This window comes from Leptidea sinapis, chromosome 8 (genome assembly GCF_905404315.1).
Source record: "Leptidea sinapis chromosome 8, ilLepSina1.1, whole genome shotgun sequence".
NCBI lineage: Eukaryota > Metazoa > Arthropoda > Insecta > Lepidoptera > Pieridae > Leptidea > Leptidea sinapis.
Genome location: NC_066272.1, coordinates 7,582,633 through 7,596,012, shown reverse-complemented (window position 1 = coordinate 7,596,012; position 13,380 = coordinate 7,582,633). Strand labels below are relative to the sequence as shown.

The following is a 13,380-nucleotide window of genomic DNA, read 5'->3' as shown; positions in this document are numbered from 1 at the left end:
ATATATATATATATATATATATTAAATATTTAAATAATTATATTTATATTAAATATTTAATATATTATATATATATATAAATATAATAATTAATTAGAAACATATATATCTTATTAATAATAGTTATCTATTTAAAAGATTATTAATCGCTTTATCATGAATTTAATTTTCAATATGAATATTAGAAAAAAAAATAAGAGGAGAATATTAAAATAATGATAATTAATATTAAATTTTATATAAATTAAAAAAATTAATTATTTATATATAATAAATATAAATATTATATATACATATATATATATATATATATATTAAATATTTAAATAATTATATTTATATTAAATATTTAATATATTATATATATATATAAATATAATAATTAATTAGAAACATATATATCTTATTGATAATAGTTATCTATTTAAAAGATTATTAATCGCTTTATCATGAATTTAATTTTCAATATGAATATTAGAAAAAAAAATAAGAGGAGAATATTAAAATAATGATAATTAATATTAAATTTTATATATATAAAAAAAAAAAAAAACTATTTAAAAGATTCTTATAAAGAAATAAACTTTTACCATTTAAAAAATTTATTTTAAATTCAAATTATATACAAATTTTAGTGTTAATTTTTCTTTATTTTAAAAATAATGATATAAAGTAGTAATTAAAATTAAAAATTTAAGAAATTAAGATTTAGGGATATTAAAATTAATAACTAATTTTGTGCCAGCAGTTGCGGTTATACAAAAATTAAAATAAATTTTATTAGTTAAAATAAACAATTAATTTAAATAAATTAAATTTAAGATTATTAAGTGAAATTTTAATTTGATTAAAATTTATTTTTGTGAATTTTAAAATTTTATAAAAAACTAGGATTAGATACCCTATTATTAAAAAATTAAATAAATTAAACTAAAATAGTATATTAATTATTGAAACTTAAGTAATTTGGCGGTATTTTAGTTCATTTAGAGGAATCTGTTTAATAATTGATAGTCCACGATTAAATTTACTTAATTTTTAATTTTATATATCGTTGTTAAAAAAATATTTAATAATAATAATAATATTTAAAAATTAAAATAAAAATTAATTCAGATCAAGATGTAGATTATAATTAAGAATATAATGGATTACAATAATAAAAAATTAAATGAATATAATTTTGTAAAAGATTATTGAAGGTGGATTTAAATGTAATTTTATTTAATTTAATAAAATGATTAAAAATTAAAATATGTACATATTGCCCGTCACTTTCATTTAAAAATTGGAATAAGTCGTAACAAAGTAGAGGTACTGGAAAGTGTTTCTAGAAAGACAAATTAGAGCTTGATAAAGTATTTCATTTACATTGAAAAGAAATTATAATATAATTAATTTGAGGGGGGAAAATTAATAAATATTAGTATAAAAAAAGAAATTTTAAAGTAAAATACTGAATGGGGGTTTAAGTATTTTTATGGAAAAAATTTTTAATTTTATAGAAAATTAGTATTGTAAAAGAATTTTGAAAAATAATTAAAGTAAATTTAATAAAAAGTAAATTTAATTTATTGTATCTTGGGTATCAGAGTTTATTAAAAATAAATTATATTAATAATAATCTCGAATTTAAAAGAGTTAATTGATTATTTAAATTAGTGTTTTAAAATTATTTAAAATAATTAATTAGAAATGAAATGTTAATCGTTTTTAAATATATCTAGTTTTTTTAGAAAAAAATTTAATTTTAAATATTATTAATTTTAATTTTTATTAATAAAAATTAAAAAAAGTAAATATTTTATATTTTAAGGGATAAGCTTTAAATTAAATTTTTATAATTGGATTTATTTTTAAAAATAAAATTTTTAAAATTTATATTTTTTATAAATTATAATTTTTTATAAATAATTTTATTAAAATTAAAATTTAAAATTTATATTTAAATATTTATAAAAAAATAATTTTTAATAAAAAAAAAATTAGGTATAATGATAAAATTAGTACAAAATTTTATAAATGAGAAAATAAAAATTTATAAAATTTAAATAAAGGAATTCGGCAAAAAAAAATATTCACCTGTTTAACAAAAACATGTCTTTCTGAGAATAATTTAAAGTCTAATCTGCCCACTGAAATAAATTTAAAGGGCTGCAGTATATTGGCTGTACAAAGGTAGCATAATCATTAGTCTTTTAATTGAAGACTTGTATAAATGATTGGATGAAATATAATCTATCTCTATTTAAAAAATGAAATTTAATTTTTTAGTTAAAAAGCTAAATTAAAATTAAAAGACGAGAAGACCCTATAGAGTTTAATATTTTAAAAATTATTTTTAAAATAAAGAAAAATTAACACTAAAATTTTTTAAAATATTTTATTGGGGTGATAGAAAAATAAAAAAAACTTTTTTTAAATAATAAACATAAATAAATGAAATTATGATCCATAAATTATGATTATAAGAAAAAATTACCTTAGGGATAACAGCGTAATTTTTTTTTTTAGTTCAAATAAAAAAAAAAGTTTGCGACCTCGATGTTGGATTAAGATAATTTAATATTATAGTTAAAAAATATGTTTGATTATTATATAATTTAGTTAAATTTAAGTTATTTTCTTCAATTATTAAAAATATATTTAATAAATTATTTATTTCATAATTAATAAATAAATTTGATGAGTAGTAAGATTTATAAAAAAATCAATTAAAAATTAAAAAATTAATTAAAATAAATAGAAATATTTTAAAATTTAAAGAAAAATTGATTAATTCATTTGATGCAATTCTTGAAATATAAATAAATAAAACTAAAAGTCCCCCTAAAAAAATTAAAAATAGAATATAAGAAAATCAATAAGTTCTAATTATTATTCCTGAAATTAAACATAATAATAAAGTTTGAGTTAAGATTATAATTCCTATGGATAAAGGATGTTTAATAAAAATTATTATACTTGAGATTAAAATTATTAATAAAATAATGAATATTTTTAGAATATCAAGGAATAGTTTAATAAAAATAATAATTTTGGAGATTATTGATAAGGTATAAATCTTTTCTTTGAAGTTTTTAAATAAAATATTATTTTTGATTTACAAGACCAATGTTTTGAATAAACTATAAAAACTAATGATAAAATTTTTATTTATATTAATATTTTTTGTCGGAAATATAATTTTTGTTAGAAAGCATAAACATTTATTAATTGTTCTACTTAGATTAGAATTTATTGTATTAAGAATTTATTTAATAATATTAATTTATATAATTATAATAAATTATAATATATTTATATTAATAGTATTTTTAGTATTTACAGTATGTGAGGGGGCTTTAGGATTATCAATTTTAGTTTCAATAATTCGAACTCATAGAAATGATTATTTTCAAAGTTATAATTTATTATGATAAAATTTTTTATATTTTTATTATAATGATACCTTTATGTTTTTTAAAAAAAATATTTTGATTGGCTCAAATAATATTATTTTTAATAATATTTTTATTCATAAATTTATCTATAAATTTAATATTTTATTCAAATTTAAGTTATATATTAGGGTGTGATATAATTTCTTTTGGCTTAATTATATTAAGTATTTGAGTTAGAATTTTAATAATTATAGCAAGAGAAAATTTATATAAAGGAAATTATTATTATAAATTATTTTTATTTAATATTATATTATTATTATTATTATTATATTTAACTTTTAGTTCTATAAATATATTTATATTTTATTTATTTTTTGAAAGAAGATTAATTCCTACTTTAATTTTAATTTTAGGTTGGGGGTATCAACCAGAACGAATTCAAGCTGGTTTATATTTATTATTCTATACTTTATTTGTTTCTTTACCTTTATTTTTAGGGATTTTTTATATTTTTAATAATATAAATACAATAATTATATATATATATAAATTTTTAAGATATGATTATATTATATTATATTTAGTAATAATTATAGCTTTTTTAGTTAAAATACCTATATATTTTGTTCATTTATGATTACCTAAAGCTCATGTTGAGGCTCCAATTTCAGGGTCTATAATTTTAGCTGGAATTATATTAAAATTAGGGGGTTATGGGCTATTACGAGTTTTAATTATATTTCAAGAAATTAATAAAAAAATTGGTTTTATTTGAATTGTAATTAGATTATTAGGTGGAGTTTATATTAGATTAAAATGTTTTTGTCAAGTTGATATAAAATCTTTAATTGCTTATTCATCAGTTGCTCATATGGGATTAGTAATTGGAGGTATAATAACTATAAATTATTGGGGTTTTATAGGGTCTTATTTATTAATAATTGGTCATGGGTTATGTTCATCTGGAATATTTTGTTTATCTAATATAAATTATGAACGTTTTATGAGACGAAGATTATTTATTAATAAAGGAATAATAAATCTTATACCTACATTAAGATTATGGTGATTTTTATTAATAATTTCTAATATAGCAGCTCCTCCTTCAATAAATTTCTGAGGGGAAGTTGAATTAATTAATAGTTTAATTAGATGATCTTGAATAAGAATATTTATATTAATAATAATTTCTTTCCTTAGAGCTGGTTATAGACTTTATTTATATTCTTATTCTCAACATGGTGAATATAATTTAGGTTTATATAGATTTTATTTAAGTTCTTCTCGTGAATATTTATTATTATTATTACATTGATTACCTTTAAATATTTTAATTATAAAAATTGATTATTTAATAGTTTGATTTTATTTAAATAATTTAAAAAAAATATTGATTTGTGGCATCAAAAATGTGTATATATTCACTTTAAGTTATTTTCAATAAAAATATTTATTTTTTAAGATTTTTTTTTTTAATAATATTTATAATATTAAATATGATATTAACAATTTATTTAATTATAACTAATATAACATATTTTTTAGAGTGGGAATTAATTTCTTTTAATTCTATAAATATTGTTTTTACAATTTTATTAGATTGGATATCTACATTATTTATAATATTTGTTAGTTTAATTTCAGCTTCTGTAATTTATTATAGAAAAAGTTATATAAAGTCTGAATTAAATTTAATACGATTTTTAATTTTAGTTTTATTATTTATTTTATCAATATATTTATTAATTATCAGTCCTAATATTATTAGAATTTTTCTTGGGTGAGATGGATTAGGTTTAGTTTCCTATTGTTTAGTAATTTATTATCAAAATATTAAGTCTTATAATGCTGGAATATTAACAGTTCTATCTAATCGGGTTGGGGATGTTATATTATTAATAGTAATTGCTTGAATATTAAATTATGGAAGATGAAATTATATTTTTTATTTAGAATTAATAAATAATGATTTTTCTATAAAGATTATTAGTGTAATAATTATTTTGGGGGCAATAACAAAAAGAGCACAAATTCCTTTTAGAGCTTGATTACCTGCTGCTATAGCAGCTCCTACTCCTGTTTCAGCTTTAGTTCATTCTTCAACTTTAGTTACTGCAGGGGTTTATTTATTAATTCGATTTAATAGATTATTAATAACATTAGAATTTACAAATTTCATTTTATTAATTTCTAGTTTAACTATATTTATAGCTGGGATTTCAGCTAATTATGAATTTGATTTAAAAAAAATTATTGCTTTATCAACTTTAAGACAATTAGGTTTAATAATGAGAATTTTATTAATAGGATTTAAAGAATTAGCTTTTTTTCATTTATTAACTCATGCTATATTTAAAGCTTTATTATTTATATGTGCAGGAATAATTATTCATATAATAAGTGATAATCAAGATATTCGAATAATAGGGGGTATTTCATTTTACATTCCTTATACGTCATTGTGTATGAATGTTTCAAGTTTATCTTTATGCGGAATTCCATTTTTAGCTGGATTTTATTCAAAAGATTTAATTTTAGAAATGGTTAGAATAAGAAATTTAAATTTAATAATTTTTTATTTATATTATTTTTCTACTGGTTTAACAATATTTTATAGAATACGTTTAATTATATATTTAATAATTAATGAGTTTAATTTAAGAAGTATTTATAATTTATATGAAGAAGATTATATTATATTAAAAAGAATATTTTTATTAATAATTATAAGAGTAGTTTCTGGTAGAGGTTTAAGATGATTAATATTTAATTATCCTTATATAATTTATTTACCCCTAAGAATAAAATTAATAGTATTCCTAGGATGATTGATTAGAAGTATGAATTTATATTCTATAAATAAATTAAAATTATTTTATAATTTAAATAATTTTTTAAGATTAATATGGTTTATACCAAATTTATTAACTTATGGTTTAGTTTTTAATTATTTAAATTTTGGTTTTAAATTAATAAAAAATATTGATTTAGGGTGAAGAGAAATTTATAGCGGTCAAGGTTTATATAATATTTTAAAAAATTATTCAATTATTTTTAATCTTATACAAATAAATAATTATAAGATTTATTTATATAGATTTGTTATTTGAATATTATTTTTAGTAATTGTTATAATAATTTATTTAAATAGCTTAAAAAGAGTATAATATTGAAGATATTGAGGTGATTATAAAATCTTTAGATATTTATAAAAAAAATTTTTTTAATATTACAATGAAAATGTAAAGTTTTTTTTAAACTATATAAATAGAAATATTAATGGGAATTATCCACTGAATTTAAGTTAGCAGCTTAATAGGAATATTTCTTTAATTGGAATAGAATTCAATTTTATCATTAACAGTGATATACCTCTTTTTGGTTTCAATTAACAAATAAGGAGTTAATAACTCTATCTTTTAAGTCGAAATTAAATGCAAAATTGCTTCTTATTTAAGATAAAATGAAATTTCATTATCATTTAAATGCAAATTAAATGTTTTAATTAAACTATAATCCTATATTAATAGCTTCAGTTTAGTATCTTTTGATTTCATTCATGATATAAACCTAATAGTAATATAATAATAAAAAATATAGAAGTTTTGAATCAGATAATTAAATTAGTTAAATTAAATGTTTTAATAATAGGGAAAATTAAAGCAATATAAAGCAAGCATCAAAAATAAGAAAAATAACTGTAATTAAAAAAAAATGTAATGAAAATGGAATTCGAGGGAGAGATTTAGGATCAAATCCACATTCAAATGGAGAACATTTTTCTCGATCTATAATTGATTTTTTAGAAATTATTATTGAAATTATTATAAGAATATTAGAAATAATAAAGAAAATCATTGAAATTAAAAGAATAATAAGTATTATTTATATTAAATTAATTAAACTTTTTGATTGGAAATCAAATATACTATTTATATTATATAAATAATTAATTTCCTCATCAATAAATAGTAATATATAAGAATAATCAAATAACATCAACAAAGTGTCAATATCATGCTGCTGCTTCGAACCCAAAATGATGATTTCTAGAAAAATGAAAATTTAAATGTCGAATTAAGCAAATAGAAAGAAAAATAGTTCCAATGATAACATGAAGTCCATGGAATCCTGTTGCTATAAAAAATGTTGACCCATAAATTCTGTCTGAGATAGAGAAAGGGGCTTCAAAATATTCATAAGCTTGAAGTAAAGAAAAATAAATACCTAAAATAATAGTAAAAAATAATCCTTGAGTTGTTTGATTAAAATTATTATTTATAATAGCATGGTGGGCTCAGGTTACTGTTAATCCTGAAGTAATTAGAATAATAGTATTTAATAAAGGAATTTGAAATGGATTAAATGGGATAATTCTTGTAGGGGGTCATGAAATTCCAATTTCTACATTAGGAGATAAACTACTATGGAAAAATGCTCAAAAAAAAGAAATGAAAAAAAAAATTTCAGAAATAATAAATAAAATTATACCTCATCGTAAACCTTTGGATACTAAAATAGTATGTTTGCCTTGAAATGTTCCTTCTCGTGAAATGTCACGTCATCATTGGAATATAGTTAAGATAATAATAAAATATCCTAGTAAAATTAAATTAAAATTAAAATTATGAAATCATTTTACTAGTCCTGTGACTAAAGTTATAGTTCCGATAGCTCCTGTTAAAGGTCAAGGACTATAGTCAACTAAATGGTAAGGATGATTATGTAAATTATTTGACATTAATTAGTTTCTCTAGAATATAATGTTCTTAAAATAGAAATTACATAAGATTGAATTACTGCTACTGCTCTTTCTAAAGTTAAAAGAATAATTTGAATTAAAATTAATAAAAATAATAAATAAGAATTTAAAATATTACTTGTATTACTTAGTAAAGTAATTAATAAATGGCCAGCAATTATATTAGCTGTTAATCGAATAGCTAATGTTCCTGGTCGAATAATATTTCTAATAGTTTCAATTAATACTATAAATGGTATTAGTATAGTTGGAGTTCCTTGGGGAATTATATGAATAAATATATGTTGAGAATTATTAATTCATCCAAATAATATGAATGAAATTCATAGAGAAAGAGAAATAGATAAGGTTATGGATAAATGTCTTGTACTTGTAAAAATATAAGGGAATAAACCTAAAAAATTATTAAATAAGATATATGAAAATAATGAAATAAAAATAAAAGTAGATCCTTTATTATTATTATTTTGATTAATTAAAATTTTAAATTCATTATTTAATTTAATAATAATAAATTTTCATATAATGAAATGTCGATTAGGAATTAATCAAAATGATAAGGGTAAAAATAGTAATCCTAAAAAAGTTCTAATTCAATTAAATGATAAATTAAATAAATTAGTTGAAGGATCAAAAATAGAAAATAAATTATTTATCATTTTCAATTTAAGTAATTTATTTTTTTAAAATTTATTTTTTTAATTTTATAAAAATTAAAGTAAATATAATAATTTATAATATTAAATAAAATAAAAACAATAATAAAAAAGAATAATTGGAATATTCAGTTAATAGGTATTATTTGAGGAATAAAAGAATATTATTTATATATATATAATAATTTAAATTTGACATATTTATGTTATATTTTAACTAATTCTTTCATTAGAAGTAATTGCTAAATTACTATAAAATGGTTTAAGAGACCAATACTTGCTTTCAGTCATCTAATGAAGAATAATTATTAATTCAGTTAATAAAGTTATTTATATTTACACTTTCAATAACAATTGGTATAAAACTATGATTTGCCCCACAAATTTCTGAACATTGACCAAAAAAAATTCCTGGACGACTAATAAAAAAATTAGTTTGATTTAGACGTCCAGGATTAGCATCTACTTTTACACCTAAAGAAGGAATAGTTCAAGAATGAATAACATCTGTAGCTGTAACTAAAATTCGAATTTGATTATTTATTGGAATAATAATTCGATTATCAACATCTAAAAGGCGAAATTTATTTAATTTATAATCATTAGTTATATAAGAATCAAATTCAATATTATTAAAATCTGAATATTCATAACTTCAGTATCATTGATGACCAATTGATTTTAAAGTAATTAATGGATTATTTAAATCATCTATTAGGTATAATAATCGAAGAGAAGGAAGAGCAATAAAAATTAATGTAATTGCTGGTAAAATAGTTCAAATTAATTCAATTATTTGTCCTTCTATTAAAAATCGATTAATAAATTTATTAAAAAATAAATTTATTATTAAATATATAACTAAAATAGTAATTATAATTAAAATAATTAAAGTATGGTCATGAAAAAAAATTATTTGTTCTATTAAAGGGGAAGCTCTATTTTGTAAATTAAAATTAGATCAGGTTGCCATTTCTAAAAAAAGGAAAACCTTTATAAATGGGGTTTAAATCCATTACATATAATCTGCCATATTAGAAATTTCTTATAATTGGAAGTTCATTATATGAATGTTCTGCTGGAGGTAAATTTTGGAATCATTCAATAGAAGAAGGCATATTTAAGGAAAAAATTACAATTCGTTGATTAATTATAGATTCTCAAATAATTATAATTATAAAAATAGTTCCTAATAATGAAATATAAGATCCAATAGAAGAAATAATATTTCATGATAAATAATAATCAGGATAATCAGAGTAACGACGAGGTATTCCAGCTAATCCTAAAAAATGTTGAGGAAAAAATGTTAAATTTACTCCAATAAATATAATAATAAATTGAATTTTAAGTAAAAAAGGATTAAGAATTAATCCTGTGAAAAGAGGGTATCAATGAATGAATCCTCCAAAAATTGCAAATACATACATAGTGAAAGTGGGCTACAACATAATAAGTATCATGAAGAATAACATCAATGGATGAGTTAGCTAAAATTACTCCTGTTAATCCCCCAATAGTAAATAAAAAAACAAATCCTAATCTTCATAATATAGATGGTCTATAATTAATTTGAGTTCCATAAAGAGTTGCTAATCAACTAAAAATTTTAATTCCTGTAGGAATAGCAATAATTATTGTTGCTGAAGTAAAATAGGCTCGAGTATCAATATCTATTCCTACTGTAAATATATGATGAGCTCATACAATGAATCCTAATAATCCAATTGCTATTATAGCATAAATTATTCCTAATGATCCAAATGTTTCTTTTTTTCCTCTTTCTTGGGTAAAAATATGTGAAGTTATCCCAAATCCTGGAAGAATAAGAATATAAACTTCAGGGTGCCCAAAAAATCAAAATAAATGTTGATAAAGAATTGGATCCCCCCCTCCTGCTGGATCAAAAAATGATGTATTTAAATTTCGATCAGTGAGTAATATGGTAATAGCTCCAGCTAAAACAGGAAGAGATAATAAAAGTAATAAAGCTGTAATTCCTACGGCTCATACAAATAAAGGTATTTGATCAAATGATAAATTATTAATCCGTATATTAATAATGGTTGTAATAAAATTAATTGCTCCAAGAATAGAGGAAATTCCAGCTAAATGAAGGGAAAAAATAGCTAAATCAACTGATGATCCTCTATGAGCAATATTAGATGAAAGTGGGGGATAAACTGTTCATCCAGTACCTGCTCCATTTTCTACTACACTTCTTGTAATTAAAATTAAAAGAGAGGGGGGGAGTATTCAGAAACTTATATTATTTATACGGGGGAAAGCTATATCTGGAGCTCCAAGTATTAAAGGAATTAATCAATTTCCGAATCCTCCAATTATGATTGGTATTACTATAAAAAAAATTATGATAAAAGCATGAGCAGTAACAATAGTATTATAAATTTGATCATCTCCAATTAAAGATCCAGGATTTCCTAATTCTGTTCGAATTAATAAACTTAATGAAGTTCCTACTATACCAGCTCAAATTCCAAAGATAAAATATAAAGTTCCAATATCTTTATGATTTGTAGAAAAAAGTCATTTTCGCAAATAAAATGGCTGAGGTATAAGCGATAAATTGTAAATTTATTAACGAGAATAATCTCTTTTATTAATAAGCCTTATATTCATAAATGATATAAAATTGCAAATTTTAAGGTGTAAATATTACTAAGGCTTAAAGATTTTCTTTATAAATAATTTTGAAGACTATTAGTTTAATTTAACTTAAAACCTTAAAAAAAGAAAAAAGTATTAAGGATTAAACTTGATAAGGAAATTAAAGAAATAAAATTAATAAATGAAAAAAAACTAATTTTAAAATTAATCTTTAATCATTTTAATTTAAAATTAATTAGTAAAATTGATAAATAAATAATTCGAATGTAAAAAAATATTATAATTAATCTTGATATTAAAAAAATAAAAGCAATTAATGTTAAATTATTGTTAAATAAAATAATTGAGAATAGCATCGATAGCATGTCCGGACGAATACAAGCTGTTATTTTATCGAGGGCGATAGGCGATATTAAACTTTTACTTTTCATTTTTATTGTAAAAAAAACTTAAGTTGCCTGCTTTTTTTTTTAATTTTTTAAACACTACAATTGATAAAAAAAAAAAACTAATTTTATATTTTTGAGATAAAAATTTAATTTTGTTATATCGATAATAGCAACGTCTTGTGGCCCCCGTGAGTCTTAATCACAGTTTGACAACGACATGACAATATGCTTCGTATGATCCTCGAAATACCTTCTTGTGGAATTCATTCCCATTTTTCTAGTTTAGTCTGTTTTAGTTAACTGCTGAAGTGTTATAAGATGCTTTTGGAATGCCAAGTCCTAAATGTATTTAATCTGATTGTGGTCAAGCCTCATAGAAGGGCACTCCATTACCCGGATTTCATGATGCTGATGTAAGTAATCTGATGTGATGGCTGCAGGATGTGGCCTGATATTATGTAGCATTAATAAACAGATAATTAGGCCCGATACTATATGCTGCGTGCAAAACATAGTTTTCGAGAATGTTTTCAATGTTAGCTTGAGCACACAATCGCCCGGGTACACCGACGTGTTATATGCTCTCGTCTAAACTAACTCCACCCCAAACAATCACATCATCATCAGCCGGAAGACGTCCACTGCTGGACAAAGGCCTCCCGAAAGATTTCCACGACGATCGGTCCTGCGCAGCCCTCATCCAACGTATTCCGGCGATCTTGACAATCGTCGGTCCATCTTGTGGGGTCCACCTACCAACACTGCGTCTTCCGGTACCTGGTCGCCATTTGAGGACTGCCCCAACGGCCATCTGTCCGTCGAACTAGGTGCCCACTGCCACTTCAGATTCGCAATCATTTGGGCTTTGTCGGTAACTGTGATTGTTATCACATAACAGACAAAAATTCCTTAAGATATTATAATGCAAAAATCTATGATTCGTAAATTCTACAATTTATTATATGTTCAAGTTACCTATCAAGGTCATTACTAGACAAATTATTTCATGTCCGTTTTCGCACCCTTGATATTAATATTATACACAATTATTTTATATAGATCACTCTTATAACCATAAACATTAAAAAAATATCACACATACACTAAACATGATAAACATACATTCCACAAGTACCTCCTCTTTTTTGAACTCGGGTAATAAAAAGGTGCAAATAATTATTACTTTTTACTCTCGGATAAATTCTTCCAGCTAAGCAGTCACGTGCAAGTCGTTGTAACAAGAGCACGTAGACTATCTAATACTTACTCGATTACCCATTGGAGTACAGTATGCTGTAGCACCCGCAATGCACTAAAACTTTCATTTTAGTAGTCGGTAGACCATTTGCAGGAAATGTCGATAAAATACACATGAAATATTTGTCGAAATTTTTATGGAAATGAGTTGAATCTCAGGAGCGATTCCAGACGGTTTTTTTTTCAATATTGCCTGAAACATTATGAATCATCAATTTATTGATAATTTGTAAGAGTTGACTGATGAAGGCTCACTTAGAATAATAATAAACGATAAAAATGTAATATGTTGTTCATTTTAT

General features: G+C 20.9%; 2 pseudogenes; one reads left to right on the top strand and one right to left on the bottom strand.

Moving 5' to 3' along the window:
- Positions 1 to 4,257: 4,257 nt before the first annotated feature.
- On the top strand, positions 4,258 to 6,528 carry LOC126965579 (NADH-ubiquinone oxidoreductase chain 5-like; annotated as a pseudogene).
- An 804-nt stretch (positions 6,529 to 7,332) lies between these two features.
- Positions 7,333 to 13,100, bottom strand: LOC126965578 (cytochrome c oxidase subunit 1-like; annotated as a pseudogene).
- Positions 13,101 to 13,380: the final 280 nt, after the last annotated feature.